Source organism: Montipora capricornis, chromosome 2 (assembly GCF_036669925.1).
Source record: "Montipora capricornis isolate CH-2021 chromosome 2, ASM3666992v2, whole genome shotgun sequence".
Taxonomy (NCBI): domain Eukaryota; kingdom Metazoa; phylum Cnidaria; class Anthozoa; order Scleractinia; family Acroporidae; genus Montipora; species Montipora capricornis.
The window spans coordinates 53,313,580-53,334,774 of NC_090884.1; the positions used below are offsets into that span (position 1 = coordinate 53,313,580).

General features: G+C 44.4%; 1 protein-coding gene across 2 annotated transcripts in view; it reads left to right on the forward strand.

Moving 5' to 3' along the window:
- Positions 1-18,881: 18,881 nt before the first annotated feature.
- The window catches only part of LOC138027028 (protein SLC31A2-like), a 9,120-nt gene continuing 6,806 nt past the window's right edge, over positions 18,882-21,195 (forward strand). Inside the window, exons 1-2 of one of the 2 annotated variants that reach the window (XM_068874536.1) lie at positions 18,949-19,022; positions 20,033-20,075. The gene's annotated coding sequence lies outside the window, so the exon portion shown is untranslated. Of the gene's footprint in view, positions 19,023-20,032; positions 20,076-21,195 lie in introns of both variants that reach the window. The other variant, XM_068874527.1, reaches the window with a different exon arrangement.

Consider the following 21,195-nt stretch of genomic DNA (forward strand, 5'->3'; position numbering starts at 1 on the left):
CCAGTGGTTGGTTGGAGAAAGTACAAGTCTCCATCCAGTGGTTGGTTGGAGAAAGTACAAGTCTCCATCCAGTGGTTGGTTGGAGAAAGTACAAGTCTCCATCCAGTGGTTGGTTGGAGAAAGTACAAGTCTCCATCCAGTGGTTGGTTGGAGAAAGTACAAGTCTCCATCCAGTGGTTGGTTGGAGAAAGTACAAGTCTCCATCCAGTGGTTGGTTGGAGAAAGTACAAGTCTCCATCCAGTGGTTGGTTGGAGAAAGTACAAGTCTCCATCCAGTGGTTGGTTGGAGAAAGTACAAGTCTCCATCCAGTGGTTGGTTGGAGAAAGTACAAGTCTCCATCCAGTGGTTGGTTGGAGAAAGTACAAGTCTCCATCCAGTGGTTGGTTGGAGAAAGTACAAGTCTCCATCCAGTGGTTGGTTGGAGAAAGTACAAGTCTCCATCCAGTGGTTGGTTGGAGAAAGTACAAGTCTCCATCCAGTGGTTGGTTGGAGAAAGTACAAGTCTCCATCCAGTGGTTGGTTGGAGAAAGTACAAGTCTCCATCCAGTGGTTGGTTGGAGAAAGTACAAGTCTCCATCCAGTGGTTGGTTGGAGAAAGTACAAGTCTCCATCCAGTGGTTGGTTGGAGAAAGTACAAGTCTCCATCCAGTGGTTGGTTGGAGAAAGTACAAGTCTCCATCCAGTGGTTGGTTGGAGAAAGTACAAGTCTCCATCCAGTGGTTGGTTGGAGAAAGTACAAGTCTCCATCCAGTGGTTGGTTGGAGAAAGTACAAGTCTCCATCCAGTGGTTGGTTGGAGAAAGTACAAGTCTCCATCCAGTGGTTGGTTGGAGAAAGTACAAGTCTCCATCCAGTGGTTGGTTGGAGAAAGTACAAGTCTCCATCCAGTGGTTGGTTGGAGAAAGTACAAGTCTCCATCCAGTGGTTGGTTGGAGAAAGTACAAGTCTCCATCCAGTGGTTGGTTGGAGAAAGTACAAGTCTCCATCCAGTGGTTGGTTGGAGAAAGTACAAGTCTCCATCCAGTGGTTGGTTGGAGAAAGTACAAGTCTCCATCCAGTGGTTGGTTGGAGAAAGTACAAGTCTCCATCCAGTGGTTGGTTGGAGAAAGTACAAGTCTCCATCCAGTGGTTGGTTGGAGAAAGTACAAGTCTCCATCCAGTGGTTGGTTGGAGAAAGTACAAGTCTCCATCCAGTGGTTGGTTGGAGAAAGTACAAGTCTCCATCCAGTGGTTGGTTGGAGAAAGTACAAGTCTCCATCCAGTGGTTGGTTGGAGAAAGTACAAGTCTCCATCCAGTGGTTGGTTGGAGAAAGTACAAGTCTCCATCCAGTGGTTGGTTGGAGAAAGTACAAGTCTCCATCCAGTGGTTGGTTGGAGAAAGTACAAGTCTCCATCCAGTGGTTGGTTGGAGAAAGTACAAGTCTCCATCCAGTGGTTGGTTGGAGAAAGTACAAGTCTCCATCCAGTGGTTGGTTGGAGAAAGTACAAGTCTCCATCCAGTGGTTGGTTGGAGAAAGTACAAGTCTCCATCCAGTGGTTGGTTGGAGAAAGTACAAGTCTCCATCCAGTGGTTGGTTGGAGAAAGTACAAGTCTCCATCCAGTGGTTGGTTGGAGAAAGTACAAGTCTCCATCCAGTGGTTGGTTGGAGAAAGTACAAGTCTCCATCCAGTGGTTGGTTGGAGAAAGTACAAGTCTCCATCCAGTGGTTGGTTGGAGAAAGTACAAGTCTCCATCCAGTGGTTGGTTGGAGAAAGTACAAGTCTCCATCCAGTGGTTGGTTGGAGAAAGTACAAGTCTCCATCCAGTGGTTGGTTGGAGAAAGTACAAGTCTCCATCCAGTGGTTGGTTGGAGAAAGTACAAGTCTCCATCCAGTGGTTGGTTGGAGAAAGTACAAGTCTCCATCCAGTGGTTGGTTGGAGAAAGTACAAGTCTCCATCCAGTGGTTGGTTGGAGAAAGTACAAGTCTCCATCCAGTGGTTGGTTGGAGAAAGTACAAGTCTCCATCCAGTGGTTGGTTGGAGAAAGTACAAGTCTCCATCCAGTGGTTGGTTGGAGAAAGTACAAGTCTCCATCCAGTGGTTGGTTGGAGAAAGTACAAGTCTCCATCCAGTGGTTGGTTGGAGAAAGTACAAGTCTCCATCCAGTGGTTGGTTGGAGAAAGTACAAGTCTCCATCCAGTGGTTGGTTGGAGAAAGTACAAGTCTCCATCCAGTGGTTGGTTGGAGAAAGTACAAGTCTCCATCCAGTGGTTGGTTGGAGAAAGTACAAGTCTCCATCCAGTGGTTGGTTGGAGAAAGTACAAGTCTCCATCCAGTGGTTGGTTGGAGAAAGTACAAGTCTCCATCCAGTGGTTGGTTGGAGAAAGTACAAGTCTCCATCCAGTGGTTGGTTGGAGAAAGTACAAGTCTCCATCCAGTGGTTGGTTGGAGAAAGTACAAGTCTCCATCCAGTGGTTGGTTGGAGAAAGTACAAGTCTCCATCCAGTGGTTGGTTGGAGAAAGTACAAGTCTCCATCCAGTGGTTGGTTGGAGAAAGTACAAGTCTCCATCCAGTGGTTGGTTGGAGAAAGTACAAGTCTCCATCCAGTGGTTGGTTGGAGAAAGTACAAGTCTCCATCCAGTGGTTGGTTGGAGAAAGTACAAGTCTCCATCCAGTGGTTGGTTGGAGAAAGTACAAGTCTCCATCCAGTGGTTGGTTGGAGAAAGTACAAGTCTCCATCCAGTGGTTGGTTGGAGAAAGTACAAGTCTCCATCCAGTGGTTGGTTGGAGAAAGTACAAGTCTCCATCCAGTGGTTGGTTGGAGAAAGTACAAGTCTCCATCCAGTGGTTGGTTGGAGAAAGTACAAGTCTCCATCCAGTGGTTGGTTGGAGAAAGTACAAGTCTCCATCCAGTGGTTGGTTGGAGAAAGTACAAGTCTCCATCCAGTGGTTGGTTGGAGAAAGTACAAGTCTCCATCCAGTGGTTGGTTGGAGAAAGTACAAGTCTCCATCCAGTGGTTGGTTGGAGAAAGTACAAGTCTCCATCCAGTGGTTGGTTGGAGAAAGTACAAGTCTCCATCCAGTGGTTGGTTGGAGAAAGTACAAGTCTCCATCCAGTGGTTGGTTGGAGAAAGTACAAGTCTCCATCCAGTGGTTGGTTGGAGAAAGTACAAGTCTCCATCCAGTGGTTGGTTGGAGAAAGTACAAGTCTCCATCCAGTGGTTGGTTGGAGAAAGTACAAGTCTCCATCCAGTGGTTGGTTGGAGAAAGTACAAGTCTCCATCCAGTGGTTGGTTGGAGAAAGTACAAGTCTCCATCCAGTGGTTGGTTGGAGAAAGTACAAGTCTCCATCCAGTGGTTGGTTGGAGAAAGTACAAGTCTCCATCCAGTGGTTGGTTGGAGAAAGTACAAGTCTCCATCCAGTGGTTGGTTGGAGAAAGTACAAGTCTCCATCCAGTGGTTGGTTGGAGAAAGTACAAGTCTCCATCCAGTGGTTGGTTGGAGAAAGTACAAGTCTCCATCCAGTGGTTGGTTGGAGAAAGTACAAGTCTCCATCCAGTGGTTGGTTGGAGAAAGTACAAGTCTCCATCCAGTGGTTGGTTGGAGAAAGTACAAGTCTCCATCCAGTGGTTGGTTGGAGAAAGTACAAGTCTCCATCCAGTGGTTGGTTGGAGAAAGTACAAGTCTCCATCCAGTGGTTGGTTGGAGAAAGTACAAGTCTCCATCCAGTGGTTGGTTGGAGAAAGTACAAGTCTCCATCCAGTGGTTGGTTGGAGAAAGTACAAGTCTCCATCCAGTGGTTGGTTGGAGAAAGTACAAGTCTCCATCCAGTGGTTGGTTGGAGAAAGTACAAGTCTCCATCCAGTGGTTGGTTGGAGAAAGTACAAGTCTCCATCCAGTGGTTGGTTGGAGAAAGTACAAGTCTCCATCCAGTGGTTGGTTGGAGAAAGTACAAGTCTCCATCCAGTGGTTGGTTGGAGAAAGTACAAGTCTCCATCCAGTGGTTGGTTGGAGAAAGTACAAGTCTCCATCCAGTGGTTGGTTGGAGAAAGTACAAGTCTCCATCCAGTGGTTGGTTGGAGAAAGTACAAGTCTCCATCCAGTGGTTGGTTGGAGAAAGTACAAGTCTCCATCCAGTGGTTGGTTGGAGAAAGTACAAGTCTCCATCCAGTGGTTGGTTGGAGAAAGTACAAGTCTCCATCCAGTGGTTGGTTGGAGAAAGTACAAGTCTCCATCCAGTGGTTGGTTGGAGAAAGTACAAGTCTCCATCCAGTGGTTGGTTGGAGAAAGTACAAGTCTCCATCCAGTGGTTGGTTGGAGAAAGTACAAGTCTCCATCCAGTGGTTGGTTGGAGAAAGTACAAGTCTCCATCCAGTGGTTGGTTGGAGAAAGTACAAGTCTCCATCCAGTGGTTGGTTGGAGAAAGTACAAGTCTCCATCCAGTGGTTGGTTGGAGAAAGTACAAGTCTCCATCCAGTGGTTGGTTGGAGAAAGTACAAGTCTCCATCCAGTGGTTGGTTGGAGAAAGTACAAGTCTCCATCCAGTGGTTGGTTGGAGAAAGTACAAGTCTCCATCCAGTGGTTGGTTGGAGAAAGTACAAGTCTCCATCCAGTGGTTGGTTGGAGAAAGTACAAGTCTCCATCCAGTGGTTGGTTGGAGAAAGTACAAGTCTCCATCCAGTGGTTGGTTGGAGAAAGTACAAGTCTCCATCCAGTGGTTGGTTGGAGAAAGTACAAGTCTCCATCCAGTGGTTGGTTGGAGAAAGTACAAGTCTCCATCCAGTGGTTGGTTGGAGAAAGTACAAGTCTCCATCCAGTGGTTGGTTGGAGAAAGTACAAGTCTCCATCCAGTGGTTGGTTGGAGAAAGTACAAGTCTCCATCCAGTGGTTGGTTGGAGAAAGTACAAGTCTCCATCCAGTGGTTGGTTGGAGAAAGTACAAGTCTCCATCCAGTGGTTGGTTGGAGAAAGTACAAGTCTCCATCCAGTGGTTGGTTGGAGAAAGTACAAGTCTCCATCCAGTGGTTGGTTGGAGAAAGTACAAGTCTCCATCCAGTGGTTGGTTGGAGAAAGTACAAGTCTCCATCCAGTGGTTGGTTGGAGAAAGTACAAGTCTCCATCCAGTGGTTGGTTGGAGAAAGTACAAGTCTCCATCCAGTGGTTGGTTGGAGAAAGTACAAGTCTCCATCCAGTGGTTGGTTGGAGAAAGTACAAGTCTCCATCCAGTGGTTGGTTGGAGAAAGTACAAGTCTCCATCCAGTGGTTGGTTGGAGAAAGTACAAGTCTCCATCCAGTGGTTGGTTGGAGAAAGTACAAGTCTCCATCCAGTGGTTGGTTGGAGAAAGTACAAGTCTCCATCCAGTGGTTGGTTGGAGAAAGTACAAGTCTCCATCCAGTGGTTGGTTGGAGAAAGTACAAGTCTCCATCCAGTGGTTGGTTGGAGAAAGTACAAGTCTCCATCCAGTGGTTGGTTGGAGAAAGTACAAGTCTCCATCCAGTGGTTGGTTGGAGAAAGTACAAGTCTCCATCCAGTGGTTGGTTGGAGAAAGTACAAGTCTCCATCCAGTGGTTGGTTGGAGAAAGTACAAGTCTCCATCCAGTGGTTGGTTGGAGAAAGTACAAGTCTCCATCCAGTGGTTGGTTGGAGAAAGTACAAGTCTCCATCCAGTGGTTGGTTGGAGAAAGTACAAGTCTCCATCCAGTGGTTGGTTGGAGAAAGTACAAGTCTCCATCCAGTGGTTGGTTGGAGAAAGTACAAGTCTCCATCCAGTGGTTGGTTGGAGAAAGTACAAGTCTCCATCCAGTGGTTGGTTGGAGAAAGTACAAGTCTCCATCCAGTGGTTGGTTGGAGAAAGTACAAGTCTCCATCCAGTGGTTGGTTGGAGAAAGTACAAGTCTCCATCCAGTGGTTGGTTGGAGAAAGTACAAGTCTCCATCCAGTGGTTGGTTGGAGAAAGTACAAGTCTCCATCCAGTGGTTGGTTGGAGAAAGTACAAGTCTCCATCCAGTGGTTGGTTGGAGAAAGTACAAGTCTCCATCCAGTGGTTGGTTGGAGAAAGTACAAGTCTCCATCCAGTGGTTGGTTGGAGAAAGTACAAGTCTCCATCCAGTGGTTGGTTGGAGAAAGTACAAGTCTCCATCCAGTGGTTGGTTGGAGAAAGTACAAGTCTCCATCCAGTGGTTGGTTGGAGAAAGTACAAGTCTCCATCCAGTGGTTGGTTGGAGAAAGTACAAGTCTCCATCCAGTGGTTGGTTGGAGAAAGTACAAGTCTCCATCCAGTGGTTGGTTGGAGAAAGTACAAGTCTCCATCCAGTGGTTGGTTGGAGAAAGTACAAGTCTCCATCCAGTGGTTGGTTGGAGAAAGTACAAGTCTCCATCCAGTGGTTGGTTGGAGAAAGTACAAGTCTCCATCCAGTGGTTGGTTGGAGAAAGTACAAGTCTCCATCCAGTGGTTGGTTGGAGAAAGTACAAGTCTCCATCCAGTGGTTGGTTGGAGAAAGTACAAGTCTCCATCCAGTGGTTGGTTGGAGAAAGTACAAGTCTCCATCCAGTGGTTGGTTGGAGAAAGTACAAGTCTCCATCCAGTGGTTGGTTGGAGAAAGTACAAGTCTCCATCCAGTGGTTGGTTGGAGAAAGTACAAGTCTCCATCCAGTGGTTGGTTGGAGAAAGTACAAGTCTCCATCCAGTGGTTGGTTGGAGAAAGTACAAGTCTCCATCCAGTGGTTGGTTGGAGAAAGTACAAGTCTCCATCCAGTGGTTGGTTGGAGAAAGTACAAGTCTCCATCCAGTGGTTGGTTGGAGAAAGTACAAGTCTCCATCCAGTGGTTGGTTGGAGAAAGTACAAGTCTCCATCCAGTGGTTGGTTGGAGAAAGTACAAGTCTCCATCCAGTGGTTGGTTGGAGAAAGTACAAGTCTCCATCCAGTGGTTGGTTGGAGAAAGTACAAGTCTCCATCCAGTGGTTGGTTGGAGAAAGTACAAGTCTCCATCCAGTGGTTGGTTGGAGAAAGTACAAGTCTCCATCCAGTGGTTGGTTGGAGAAAGTACAAGTCTCCATCCAGTGGTTGGTTGGAGAAAGTACAAGTCTCCATCCAGTGGTTGGTTGGAGAAAGTACAAGTCTCCATCCAGTGGTTGGTTGGAGAAAGTACAAGTCTCCATCCAGTGGTTGGTTGGAGAAAGTACAAGTCTCCATCCAGTGGTTGGTTGGAGAAAGTACAAGTCTCCATCCAGTGGTTGGTTGGAGAAAGTACAAGTCTCCATCCAGTGGTTGGTTGGAGAAAGTACAAGTCTCCATCCAGTGGTTGGTTGGAGAAAGTACAAGTCTCCATCCAGTGGTTGGTTGGAGAAAGTACAAGTCTCCATCCAGTGGTTGGTTGGAGAAAGTACAAGTCTCCATCCAGTGGTTGGTTGGAGAAAGTACAAGTCTCCATCCAGTGGTTGGTTGGAGAAAGTACAAGTCTCCATCCAGTGGTTGGTTGGAGAAAGTACAAGTCTCCATCCAGTGGTTGGTTGGAGAAAGTACAAGTCTCCATCCAGTGGTTGGTTGGAGAAAGTACAAGTCTCCATCCAGTGGTTGGTTGGAGAAAGTACAAGTCTCCATCCAGTGGTTGGTTGGAGAAAGTACAAGTCTCCATCCAGTGGTTGGTTGGAGAAAGTACAAGTCTCCATCCAGTGGTTGGTTGGAGAAAGTACAAGTCTCCATCCAGTGGTTGGTTGGAGAAAGTACAAGTCTCCATCCAGTGGTTGGTTGGAGAAAGTACAAGTCTCCATCCAGTGGTTGGTTGGAGAAAGTACAAGTCTCCATCCAGTGGTTGGTTGGAGAAAGTACAAGTCTCCATCCAGTGGTTGGTTGGAGAAAGTACAAGTCTCCATCCAGTGGTTGGTTGGAGAAAGTACAAGTCTCCATCCAGTGGTTGGTTGGAGAAAGTACAAGTCTCCATCCAGTGGTTGGTTGGAGAAAGTACAAGTCTCCATCCAGTGGTTGGTTGGAGAAAGTACAAGTCTCCATCCAGTGGTTGGTTGGAGAAAGTACAAGTCTCCATCCAGTGGTTGGTTGGAGAAAGTACAAGTCTCCATCCAGTGGTTGGTTGGAGAAAGTACAAGTCTCCATCCAGTGGTTGGTTGGAGAAAGTACAAGTCTCCATCCAGTGGTTGGTTGGAGAAAGTACAAGTCTCCATCCAGTGGTTGGTTGGAGAAAGTACAAGTCTCCATCCAGTGGTTGGTTGGAGAAAGTACAAGTCTCCATCCAGTGGTTGGTTGGAGAAAGTACAAGTCTCCATCCAGTGGTTGGTTGGAGAAAGTACAAGTCTCCATCCAGTGGTTGGTTGGAGAAAGTACAAGTCTCCATCCAGTGGTTGGTTGGAGAAAGTACAAGTCTCCATCCAGTGGTTGGTTGGAGAAAGTACAAGTCTCCATCCAGTGGTTGGTTGGAGAAAGTACAAGTCTCCATCCAGTGGTTGGTTGGAGAAAGTACAAGTCTCCATCCAGTGGTTGGTTGGAGAAAGTACAAGTCTCCATCCAGTGGTTGGTTGGAGAAAGTACAAGTCTCCATCCAGTGGTTGGTTGGAGAAAGTACAAGTCTCCATCCAGTGGTTGGTTGGAGAAAGTACAAGTCTCCATCCAGTGGTTGGTTGGAGAAAGTACAAGTCTCCATCCAGTGGTTGGTTGGAGAAAGTACAAGTCTCCATCCAGTGGTTGGTTGGAGAAAGTACAAGTCTCCATCCAGTGGTTGGTTGGAGAAAGTACAAGTCTCCATCCAGTGGTTGGTTGGAGAAAGTACAAGTCTCCATCCAGTGGTTGGTTGGAGAAAGTACAAGTCTCCATCCAGTGGTTGGTTGGAGAAAGTACAAGTCTCCATCCAGTGGTTGGTTGGAGAAAGTACAAGTCTCCATCCAGTGGTTGGTTGGAGAAAGTACAAGTCTCCATCCAGTGGTTGGTTGGAGAAAGTACAAGTCTCCATCCAGTGGTTGGTTGGAGAAAGTACAAGTCTCCATCCAGTGGTTGGTTGGAGAAAGTACAAGTCTCCATCCAGTGGTTGGTTGGAGAAAGTACAAGTCTCCATCCAGTGGTTGGTTGGAGAAAGTACAAGTCTCCATCCAGTGGTTGGTTGGAGAAAGTACAAGTCTCCATCCAGTGGTTGGTTGGAGAAAGTACAAGTCTCCATCCAGTGGTTGGTTGGAGAAAGTACAAGTCTCCATCCAGTGGTTGGTTGGAGAAAGTACAAGTCTCCATCCAGTGGTTGGTTGGAGAAAGTACAAGTCTCCATCCAGTGGTTGGTTGGAGAAAGTACAAGTCTCCATCCAGTGGTTGGTTGGAGAAAGTACAAGTCTCCATCCAGTGGTTGGTTGGAGAAAGTACAAGTCTCCATCCAGTGGTTGGTTGGAGAAAGTACAAGTCTCCATCCAGTGGTTGGTTGGAGAAAGTACAAGTCTCCATCCAGTGGTTGGTTGGAGAAAGTACAAGTCTCCATCCAGTGGTTGGTTGGAGAAAGTACAAGTCTCCATCCAGTGGTTGGTTGGAGAAAGTACAAGTCTCCATCCAGTGGTTGGTTGGAGAAAGTACAAGTCTCCATCCAGTGGTTGGTTGGAGAAAGTACAAGTCTCCATCCAGTGGTTGGTTGGAGAAAGTACAAGTCTCCATCCAGTGGTTGGTTGGAGAAAGTACAAGTCTCCATCCAGTGGTTGGTTGGAGAAAGTACAAGTCCAACCAGTGGTTGGTTGGAGAAAGTACAAGTCCAACCAGTGGTTGGTTGGAGAAAGTACAAGTCCATCCAGTGGTTGGTTGGAGAAAGTACAAGTCTCCATCCAGTGGTTGGTTGGAGAAAGTACAAGTCTCCCACCAGTGGTTGGTTGGAGAAAGTACAAGTCTCCATCCAGTGGTTGGTTGGAGAAAGTACAAGTCCAACCAGTGGTTGGTTGGAGAAAGTACAAGTCCAACCAGTGGTTGGTTGGAGAAAGTACAAGTCTCCAACCAGTGGTTGGTTGGAGAAAGTACAAGTCTCCATCCAGTGGTTGGTTGGAGAAAGTACAAGTCTCCATCCAGTGGTTGGTTGGAGAAAGTACAAGTCTCCATCCAGTGGTTGGTTGGAGAAAGTACAAGTCTCCATCCAGTGGTTGGTTGGAGAAAGTACAAGTCTCCATCCAGTGGTTGGTTGGAGAAAGTACAAGTCTCCATCCAGTGGTTGGTTGGAGAAAGTACAAGTCTCCATCCAGTGGTTGGTTGGAGAAAGTACAAGTCTCCATCCAGTGGTTGGTTGGAGAAAGTACAAGTCTCCATCCAGTGGTTGGTTGGAGAAAGTACAAGTCTCCATCCAGTGGTTGGTTGGAGAAAGTACAAGTCTCCATCCAGTGGTTGGTTGGAGAAAGTACAAGTCTCCATCCAGTGGTTGGTTGGAGAAAGTACAAGTCTCCATCCAGTGGTTGGTTGGAGAAAGTACAAGTCTCCATCCAGTGGTTGGTTGGAGAAAGTACAAGTCTCCATCCAGTGGTTGGTTGGAGAAAGTACAAGTCTCCATCCAGTGGTTGGTTGGAGAAAGTACAAGTCTCCAACCAGTGGTTGGTTGGAGAAAGTACAAGTCTCCATCCAGTGGTTGGTTGGAGAAAGTACAAGTCTCCATCCAGTGGTTGGTTGGAGAAAGTACAAGTCTCCATCCAGTGGTTGGTTGGAGAAAGTACAAGTCTCCATCCAGTGGTTGGTTGGAGAAAGTACAAGTCTCCATCCAGTGGTTGGTTGGAGAAAGTACAAGTCTCCATCCAGTGGTTGGTTGGAGAAAGTACAAGTCTCCATCCAGTGGTTGGTTGGAGAAAGTACAAGTCTCCATCCAGTGGTTGGTTGGAGAAAGTACAAGTCTCCATCCAGTGGTTGGTTGGAGAAAGTACAAGTCCAACCAGTGGTTGGTTGGAGAAAGTACAAGTCCAACCAGTGGTTGGTTGGAGAAAGTACAAGTCTCCAACCAGTGGTTGGTTGGAGAAAGTACAAGTCCAACCAGTGGTTGGTTGGAGAAAGTACAAGTCCAACCAGTGGTTGGTTGGAGAAAGTACAAGTCCAACCAGTGGTTGGTTGGAGAAAGTACAAGTCCAACCAGTGGTTGGTTGGAGAAAGTACAAGTCCAACCAGTGGTTGGTTGGAGAAAGTACAAGTCCAACCAGTGGTTGGTTGGAGAAAGTACAAGTCCAACCAGTGGTTGGTTGGAGAAAGTACAAGTCCAACCAGTGGTTGGTTGGAGAAAGTACAAGTCCAACCAGTGGTTGGTTGGAGAAAGTACAAGTCCAACCAGTGGTTGGTTGGAGAAAGTACAAGTCCAACCAGTGGTTGGTTGGAGAAAGTACAAGTCCAACCAGTGGTTGGTTGGAGAAAGTACAAGTCCAACCAGTGGTTGGTTGGAGAAAGTACAAGTCCAACCAGTGGTTGGTTGGAGAAAGTACAAGTCCAACCAGTGGTTGGTTGGAGAAAGTACAAGTCCAACCAGTGGTTGGTTGGAGAAAGTACAAGTCCAACCAGTGGTTGGTTGGAGAAAGTACAAGTCCAACCAGTGGTTGGTTGGAGAAAGTACAAGTCTCCATCCAGTGGTTGGTTGGAGAAAGTACAAGTCCATCCAGTGGTTGGTTGGAGAAAGTACAAGTCCAACCAGTGGTTGGTTGGAGAAAGTACAAGTCCAACCAGTGGTTGGTTGGAGAAAGTACAAGTCCAACCAGTGGTTGGTTGGAGAAAGTACAAGTCCAACCAGTGGTTGGTTGGAGAAAGTACAAGTCCAACCAGTGGTTGGTTGGAGAAAGTACAAGTCCAACCAGTGGTTGGTTGGAGAAAGTACAAGTCCAACCAGTGGTTGGTTGGAGAAAGTACAAGTCCAACCAGTGGTTGGTTGGAGAAAGTACAAGTCCAACCAGTGGTTGGTTGGAGAAAGTACAAGTCCAACCAGTGGTTGGTTGGAGAAAGTACAAGTCCAACCAGTGGTTGGTTGGAGAAAGTACAAGTCCAACCAGTGGTTGGTTGGAGAAAGTACAAGTCCAACCAGTGGTTGGTTGGAGAAAGTACAAGTCCAACCAGTGGTTGGTTGGAGAAAGTACAAGTCCAACCAGTGGTTGGTTGGAGAAAGTACAAGTCCAACCAGTGGTTGGTTGGAGAAAGTACAAGTCCAACCAGTGGTTGGTTGGAGAAAGTACAAGTCCAACCAGTGGTTGGTTGGAGAAAGTACAAGTCCAACCAGTGGTTGGTTGGAGAAAGTACAAGTCCAACCAGTGGTTGGTTGGAGAAAGTACAAGTCCAACCAGTGGTTGGTTGGAGAAAGTACAAGTCCAACCAGTGGTTGGTTGGAGAAAGTACAAGTCCAACCAGTGGTTGGTTGGAGAAAGTACAAGTCCAACCAGTGGTTGGTTGGAGAAAGTACAAGTCCAACCAGTGGTTGGTTGGAGAAAGTACAAGTCCAACCAGTGGTTGGTTGGAGAAAGTACAAGTCCAACCAGTGGTTGGTTGGAGAAAGTACAAGTCCAACCAGTGGTTGGTTGGAGAAAGTACAAGTCCAACCAGTGGTTGGTTGGAGAAAGTACAAGTCCAACCAGTGGTTGGTTGGAGAAAGTACAAGTCCAACCAGTGGTTGGTTGGAGAAAGTACAAGTCCAACCAGTGGTTGGTTGGAGAAAGTACAAGTCCAACCAGTGGTTGGTTGGAGAAAGTACAAGTCCAACCAGTGGTTGGTTGGAGAAAGTACAAGTCCAACCAGTGGTTGGTTGGAGAAAGTACAAGTCCAACCAGTGGTTGGTTGGAGAAAGTACAAGTCCAACCAGTGGTTGGTTGGAGAAAGTACAAGTCCAACCAGTGGTTGGTTGGAGAAAGTACAAGTCCAACCAGTGGTTGGTTGGAGAAAGTACAAGTCTCCATCCAGTGGTTGGTTGGAGAAAGTACAAGTCCAACCAGTGGTTGGTTGGAGAAAGTACAAGTCTCCATCCAGTGGTTGGTTGGAGAAAGTACAAGTCTCCATCCAGTGGTTGGTTGGAGAAAGTACAAGTCTCCAACCAGTGGTTGGTTGGAGAAAGTACAAGTCTCCATCCAGTGGTTGGTTGGAGAAAGTACAAGTCTCCATCCAGTGGTTGGTTGGAGAAAGTACAAGTCTCCAACCAGTGGTTGGTTGGAGAAAGTACAAGTCTCCATCCAGTGGTTGGTTGGAGAAAGTACAAGTCCAACCAGTGGTTGGTTGGAGAAAGTACAAGTCCATCCAGTGGTTGGTTGGAGAAAGTACAAGTCCAACCAGTGGTTGGTTGGAGAAAGTACAAGTCCAACCAGTGGTTGGTTGGAGAAAGTACAAGTCCAACCAGTGGTTGGTTGGAGAAAGTACAAGTCCAACCAGTGGTTGGTTGGAGAAAGTACAAGTCCAACCAGTGGTTGGTTGGAGAAAGTACAAGTCTCCATCCAGTGGTTGGTTGGAGAAAGTACAAGTCTCCATCCAGTGGTTGGTTGGAGAAAGTACAAGTCCAACCAGTGGTTGGTTGGAGAAAGTACAAGTCCAACCAGTGGTTGGTTGGAGAAAGTACAAGTCCAACCAGTGGTTGGTTGGAGAAAGTACAAGTCCAACCAGTGGTTGGTTGGAGAAAGTACAAGTCTCCATCCAGTGGTTGGTTGGAGAAAGTACAAGTCCAACCAGTGGTTGGTTGGAGAAAGTACAAGTCTCCATCCAGTGGTTGGTTGGAGAAAGTACAAGTCTCCATCCAGTGGTTGGTTGGAGAAAGTACAAGTCTCCATCCAGTGGTTGGTTGGAGAAAGTACAAGTCTCCATCCAGTGGTTGGTTGGAGAAAGTACAAGTCTCCATCCAGTGGTTGGTTGGAGAAAGTACAAGTCTCCATCCAGTGGTTGGTTGGAGAAAGTACAAGTCTCCAACCAGTGGTTGGTTGGAGAAAGTACAAGTCTCCATCCAGTGGTTGGTTGGAGAAAGTACAAGTCTCCATCCAGTGGTTGGTTGGAGAAAGTACAAGTCTCCATCCAGTGGTTGGTTGGAGAAAGTACAAGTCTTAGTTATGACTCAGTTTTCGTTTTCTTTTGTCATGGTGTGAATTCTTTTTTTTTGTTGATGCTGAATGAGAAAATCTGTCATGACTATAACGGGTGGTTTTTGTAATCACCATTTATTTAGAGATTACAGTTTTTACCTTAGGCTTGTGGTTGAACTTGCTCTCCTCGCACTTAACCACGTTTCCAGGACCTCCGAATGGAATGAATTGTCTGATTTGTAGGTGTAGAGAACAGATATTTTGAAGTCTTCTGCATATCTTCGACGTCAGAGAAGCATTTATTTCCAGCACTCTAGCCATTCTATGCTGTGGGTCATCTTGAGTGAAATAATAAATGGCCTTGGGGAGGGTGGCTAAAGCTACCTTAGGGAACTCTTCAAAAAGATTATTGGTCTTAGCTAAGGCTTCTTCTTTTGCGGCCTCCGCTGCAGGGCCTGTTAATTGGGCAATCATAAGGTTTTGTTTGTTTATGAGCGAACTAAATGTAGGAATAGCAAACGTCTTTTGAGAGCAGAAGACCTATGCAATGGCCAATGAAGGTTGCGTTATAGCAGCTTAAAATAACTATAGTTAGAATGAGCGTATCATCATTAAATTTGTCAAATTTCAGACCATACTTCATAATTATTCAATTCGTTTCATGGAATGTTATTATGGAATATTACTACGACAGCGTTATACCTGAGGTTATACCTACAAGCACATGGTTTACAGAACGCAATCTGTTATTTGTAGAAAAGAAGTCAGCAGTGGACATCATTTTTCAATTTTAAAATTGTCAAACACCTGCTAAAAAAACTATTTTAAACATATCTTTAATTATTATCCTCGTTGCGTTTTAAATCCTCGGCATCGCTTCTCGCATTCTTATTCCGGAATAGGGTCAATCGAACGCACCCTTCGTGATTGTGTCAGTGGCTCGATCAAAAGTGAGTGCAAAGATGATGAGAGTTAACGAAAATCACTCAAGCTCCCTACTGCTCAGATACCTGTCTTTTTAGAGGGTATGACAGACAGGGCCAAGTAGATGCATCAGCAGAAAAAAAACCCAGGGTGGATAAATAAAAATGTAAAAAGGAATAGAGCAACAAAGAATGCAAAGGCCAAAAGATTGTAGGAGTTAATGAGTAAAGAGGGTCTCAATGAGGGAATAGCTTTCACGGCTAACGCACAAAAAAAATGCTTTTCACGACCAACGGTCTTTTTTTATCGTCACGGTTAACTTGCATGAAAAACAGAGAAAATAAAGAAAATAAAAGAAGAGGACGGATTCCCCAATTGTTTTTCATTTGAAATATAATTTTAGGAAGGCACTGAATAGGCCAGTTGTAATGACGTAATAAAACTTTAAATATGCACAGCGTTGGGAACGAGAAGTTAAAAAAATTGCCAAAATAAAAATAGATTTTAAAAAACTGTGATGGGGCATGGGATCTGTTCTCTTACTTCATCCTCTCTTCTGGGGGGTTATCTGGGATTTGTTTTGTCTGTCTAGCCAAGCACATTAGAAAACACCCTAACCACATGTTTACGTGGGATGTTTTAACCACTGCCTATTAATGGTTAAAAAGAAGAATAAAAGAAGCGTCCTACATCGCACGCTTCCATCCAGAACTAAACAAACAAGTGCAATCACTGGACCTCACCTTGTTCCCCATGGGAACAGGTATCACATAACTGGCTTTGCCTGAACTATAAGAACACTGAGCGTATGCAGATTATTTTACTCTGATGATGATCAAATTGATCGAAAACGCATAGACTCATAATTTTAACAGCTTTTACCTTAAAGTTTATATTAAGTTTTATATTCAATAATAGTATTAACAGCTAAAAAGACCTAAAATCTTGATAAGAACTAGGAAGCGACTGATGCAACTGAACACTGAAATCAAGATCCTTAATGTGTCTGTCCTTATTCACGTTATACAGTAAAAAAACGTAAATTGTGACAACTTGACAACAGCCATTCGTTCCTCGTCAGGGACTGGTAATAAAGTACAGGAGGGGGTGAACCGGAAAAAAAAAAGAGGGTGAGCCATTATTTTTTTGTGCATGAAAAAAAAAAAGGGTCGGTCAAGGAAAATCATGCTATACACTGGGGGTGGACCTTGAGAAATCATGCATCAATTTTATTGTAGACAGTAATACATTATTATAACCCAACCATTAATTTTTGGGCGATTTTATTATTTAATTTACGTCACGTGGTGCAAACTCACAGGACGGTTATGACGCAATAACCCCCGTTTGCGTGGATGTTTGCCCTGCGAAATGCTGTGGCAATCATCTTCGTTAAAAAAAAAACAAAGCCCGCGGAAAAAAGACAGGAGAAGAGTTTTCATTGTACGTGAAAGAAAAACAAACTCGTTTTCTGGAATCTAGTGATAGTGACATTAAAACGCTGGTCGCAATGACTCGTCGTCGTCCCATCGTTAAGTCCCTAACAGGGACTTTAACTGAGCAAGGACTAGTACGGAGAGTTTTAAGCCGAGGGAAAATGAAACCAGTACGTAGCATCCTGCCAAAATTCAAACCTCTTGTTAACATTGGCCGTTTTCACACTAGAGGACGAACAAATCGTCTGACATTTGTTCGTCGAATTTGAATTCCACACAGCTATATGCTGAAACGTTAAAATCATACTATCAGGAGAAAGTGAGCACAAATCAGTACATTTGAGCGCAAAGATAATTGGCAATACCTCGCTCTGTTGCTAGTCCCATTTCCTCGCGGCGAGAAAATCAACCATTTTACCGTCTGATGTGAATTTATGTCGAACTGTGGTGTCGTACTGTCGCGGTCATGTAATATCTTCTATATTTACAATGTACATGTATTTAGATCAACTAGACCCTCCGTGAGGGTACACTGGGTTGCCTGTGGTAAGTGCACCGTTCCAGACAATTTTTTTTCGACTTGGGGGGTCATTAAGACCATTTAAGGGGTCACCCAGAAGTCATATTAGCAGAGGCCCTTTGGCTCACAGGTCCTCACACGTTCGTACGACGAAACAGATCTGTCCTTGCGTAATATGTAGCTCTAACAGTGCACGATATTGTTTTGGTATTGTCTATCATTGTAGTGCCATGGTAGAAGTCTTGGGTAAATAGCCTGAGAAGACATGCGGTTAGTAGCAAAGTACTGAACCCACAAAGATTGAAGGAAATAAATGGGAAGTGAGAAACATTGGCTTCTGGGCTGACATTTTGATAAACTTCTTTTCACCACAAGTTTAATCGTGCCCTCTGAGCATCTAAAATTTTCTTAAATATTTCCCTGTCCGGCGGGGTTAGTGTCTGGATGCGTGACTAAAAACATATACCCCTACGTAAAACAGGTGTTCGATTCGTTCTCTGTCTTTGTTGAACCCATAAGTTACCAGAGAATTATCCATTTGGTTTCAGTGTTCTACATAACAGCACACTTGGTAAAATTAGAAATGCAGCTCACTTTGATTTCGGCTCGACGGGCGACAGATTGTTGTCGAAGTCCATTACTCGTCGCTTTTAAGATTCCACCCCCTGTCTTGTTCAGTATCCAAATGACTTGCCATTATTGAACTTCATAAGGGTATATTTTGTTCCAAGATCTACCAAAACGCCATTTGCGTTACATGACTTTCGACGCCATTGCCGGTTAAGTTTATCATTCTACTGTGTCCACCAGAGAAATCTACGCATTTCCACTACCCTCTCTATCCTAAGAAAATACGAGCAGAAGGCTCTATGCTCAAAGATACCACTTAGCAGGGGAGTGACAGGCAAGACTTTTACCGACACGGAAAAAAAAAAAAGAATACCGAACAAATGTCACCCACTTTCCGACTGGGATTGCCATACGGCAACCCAGTAAAAAGCAGATACGTTTTTCTATCAGCGACCGCTAACCACGACTGCGAACACGACAGGACCACTAACCGCGACCGCTAAGCGCGTCCACCAACCGCGTTCGCTAACCGCGGTTGCCAGCCGCATCTGCTAACCGCGGACGACAAAGTAACCAACACGCCTCGTATATATAGTTTACGTCATAGAAAGTGCGGCGTACGGGGTTTTATTCACGAGTTGTTTGTGTCAAAAACCCGAACGAGCGAGTAACGAGCGAGTGAGGGTTTTTGACACAAACAACGAGTGAATAAAGCCCCGTACAAAGCACTTTCTATGTCGTGAACTGTTTATTACATATAAGACGAGAATTTTCATTAAAATAGTTTTCTGAACGCAAATTAGAAACAAAAACTCACTAACAATAGAACCAAATGCAAATTTAATTTAATTCAATAACGAAGTACGATTTGCACGAGATGCACGAGTGATTGGCATGGAAACGCCTTTACGCTATCGTTGATTGGTTATACTTCCACATGTGAAATAGCTGTACGCCATTCTGATTGGCTGTATAAGCCTTTTCCACATGAGAAAATAAAGCGTATAGATTTGTACAAATGAGCTTTATGGAATAAAATTATCATGTTATGTGTAATAAATAGTGTTTTGTGTGTGTCTCTGATAGGGTTTCAATATCGAGGGATAAATTAAAGTTAACCAAGGCTGTGGAGTCTAATTCATTCAGTATCTAGGGGTCTTCATCATACATTCCCCTTCTTGGTAACACTGTTTCACGGATCAAATAGACCTTATTCATAAATGGCGGCCAATTTATAATTCTTTTGTCGAAGTGCAAATTAGCCTTCCAAGCCTCGATACCATACAGTGAATTGGAAAGAATTCTTGCTCTAAAATGAGGCTTGGTAGGCTAATTTGCACGTAGACAAAAGAATTATAAATGTGACCGCCATTTATGAATAAGGTCTAGGCGTTGTCGCCTATTGACAGTTTATTATTTTCTTTTAAACATTTGATTGACGTTTGTTTTGTACCGCGTCAAAATTGTATTTCACGTTTACAGCCAATTTTTGTCAGATCTAGTGTGTCGGTCTTTGGCATCGATCGTTGCCAGAGCCAACCAGAGGAAATAACCCGAAGAGGTAACCAGTGAAGAGAGACTTTTGTAACTGAGCACGATCCGCCACAGAAGTAAGCTTTCATTGTATTGTTTTTCAGTCGGCTATATAATGTTAGCGTCAAATCGTGTCAGCCTTTTAGTAGTAAATCTTTGCAACGTGTACTCCTTTTAGATCGAATAATATCAACCAGTCAACCTGAATTAATGATTGAATGAGTTGACATTATACGATTCGTGATGATGGTCTACCCATTTTCCCAATGTGGAAACAAATACCTGAACACTTCACTTCTAATGCCCAAATACATTGAATTCCAGGGGCTTGATTGCCAAGGGTTGTTTGGCTAGTTGCTTTGTGTTAAGAAGTAATCCAAATTCGTTATCAATACAAATCATCTTTTGGTACAGTTGTTGTCACTCAAAACGGACAATATTCTACGTATTTGGAGACCATCTTTGTCAATACTTATATATGCAACCGCTCATCCGGAACCCTACAGAAACTTAAAATTTTAGGCCTATCATAGGTATTTAACTTTCTTTATGCCTTGCTATGCATACCATGAGACTGGATTATCTGTTGGAATTTGAAGTTGTAAAACAGCTAAAAATTAAATCGCTCATAATGACATAACTTTTTCTTTTTCGTTTCTTTGAGAAAAGCATCTCAACGTTTCCTCGACCGTTGACCGCTAATCAACTATCCCATTACCCAATCATGCATTCACCACTGTGAATGTTGTGAATGGGTTTAAGGTTCGGAAATTTTTGGCTGGCTCACGAAAATCTACGTTTCCTTTCTAGTATTTGTTGTCTTTGGACGTCATTTTACAGTTCCGAACTGATGATCAAGTGAGTAGTGAGATATCGTGCGACCTAAAAACCGCTGAAACTAAGACCACAATACAAAAAAAAAATATGCAAAACACAGCAACACGAAAACTTAGCCCTTTTGAAATCACCATATAGACAATGAAAGCGTCTTACTCATAAACTTACGAGCGTCACCGTTTAGTTGCCTAAAGAGTCATGGCAAAAAAAAATTATATTTTTGATTTTTTTTTCTTTTTATGTTCAAACGGAATGATATGTATGTATATCCATGGCCACGGAAATAGCAGGAGGTAAAAAGCGACTTAATTATTTTAGTGTTAGTGAATCCGTCAGTGACAACTTGCATTTTACATATCATTAATTTCAAGTTTGATTGCCACTGTTTTGTGTCTGCATTCTCGCCTTTGCGAAATTATGGCTCTTGTCCTCGTCTTCATTAAAGAAAGCGCAAGAAAGCTTGTCCTTCTTTTAATCATCCTCTCTTGTCGATGAGTATACAAATACGGGTTTCTCCCCAGAAATTCAAGTCGTATTAACCCTAGGACGCGAATATATATTATTTAAAAAAATCAAATTGATGGCTCTGTGCTGAGGAACGCGCAACGTGCGAAACCCTGCAGATAAAACCGGTTTGGAAGATGCGATTTGGTCTTTATGCAAGGTGATTTATTTCTTGATGAAATGGTATATGAAATGAATCATATATGAACTGCGGATATGAAATCAAGTGAAGCTATGATCTTCGCAGTTATGAGCAACCTCGTTCCCAGGACCTTTTCCCTGGCTTGGGGGTGGGGCGGGAAAAGGCCCTGGGATCGGCCAGTGAATCCTTTATATTGATTGGTTGATCGTTTTTAAATAATTCAGGCGAAACTTGGCGAAATAAATCTAATTTATGCATTATGCCGAAATCAGCGGTTATCCTTCGAGCTTTTAAGACTTTCAGCTGATCTTCAATGATGGAATTTAATGGACATACCACAATAACTATGTTCTTGGTGGTCTTCACAGGAATGAAATGAGGTAGAAGCTGAAAGAGCATTGACTTGCCAAATCTAGTAGGTAGGACTCCAATGACATCCTGACCTTCCAGCATATATTCGAAACACTTCATTTGAAGAGGTTTTAAATTCAAAGAAGGAAAATTACCGTTATTTAAAGAAAATTCGATTCGACGAAGCACTGACAAAAAGTTTGGTTTACTCGAAGAGGCCGCCATCTTGAAAGTTCCGTTTAAGGTATGATAATTTAGTACACCCAAGAAATTTGGGTGTTCTGAGATCACGTGACCAGCCGATCCCAGGGCCTTTTCCCGCCCCACCCCCAAGCCAGGGAAAAGGTCCTGGGAACGAGGTTGAGTTATGAGAGCAATTTTTGCAATTGCATAGAGAGCCTGAAAAATTCAGGACC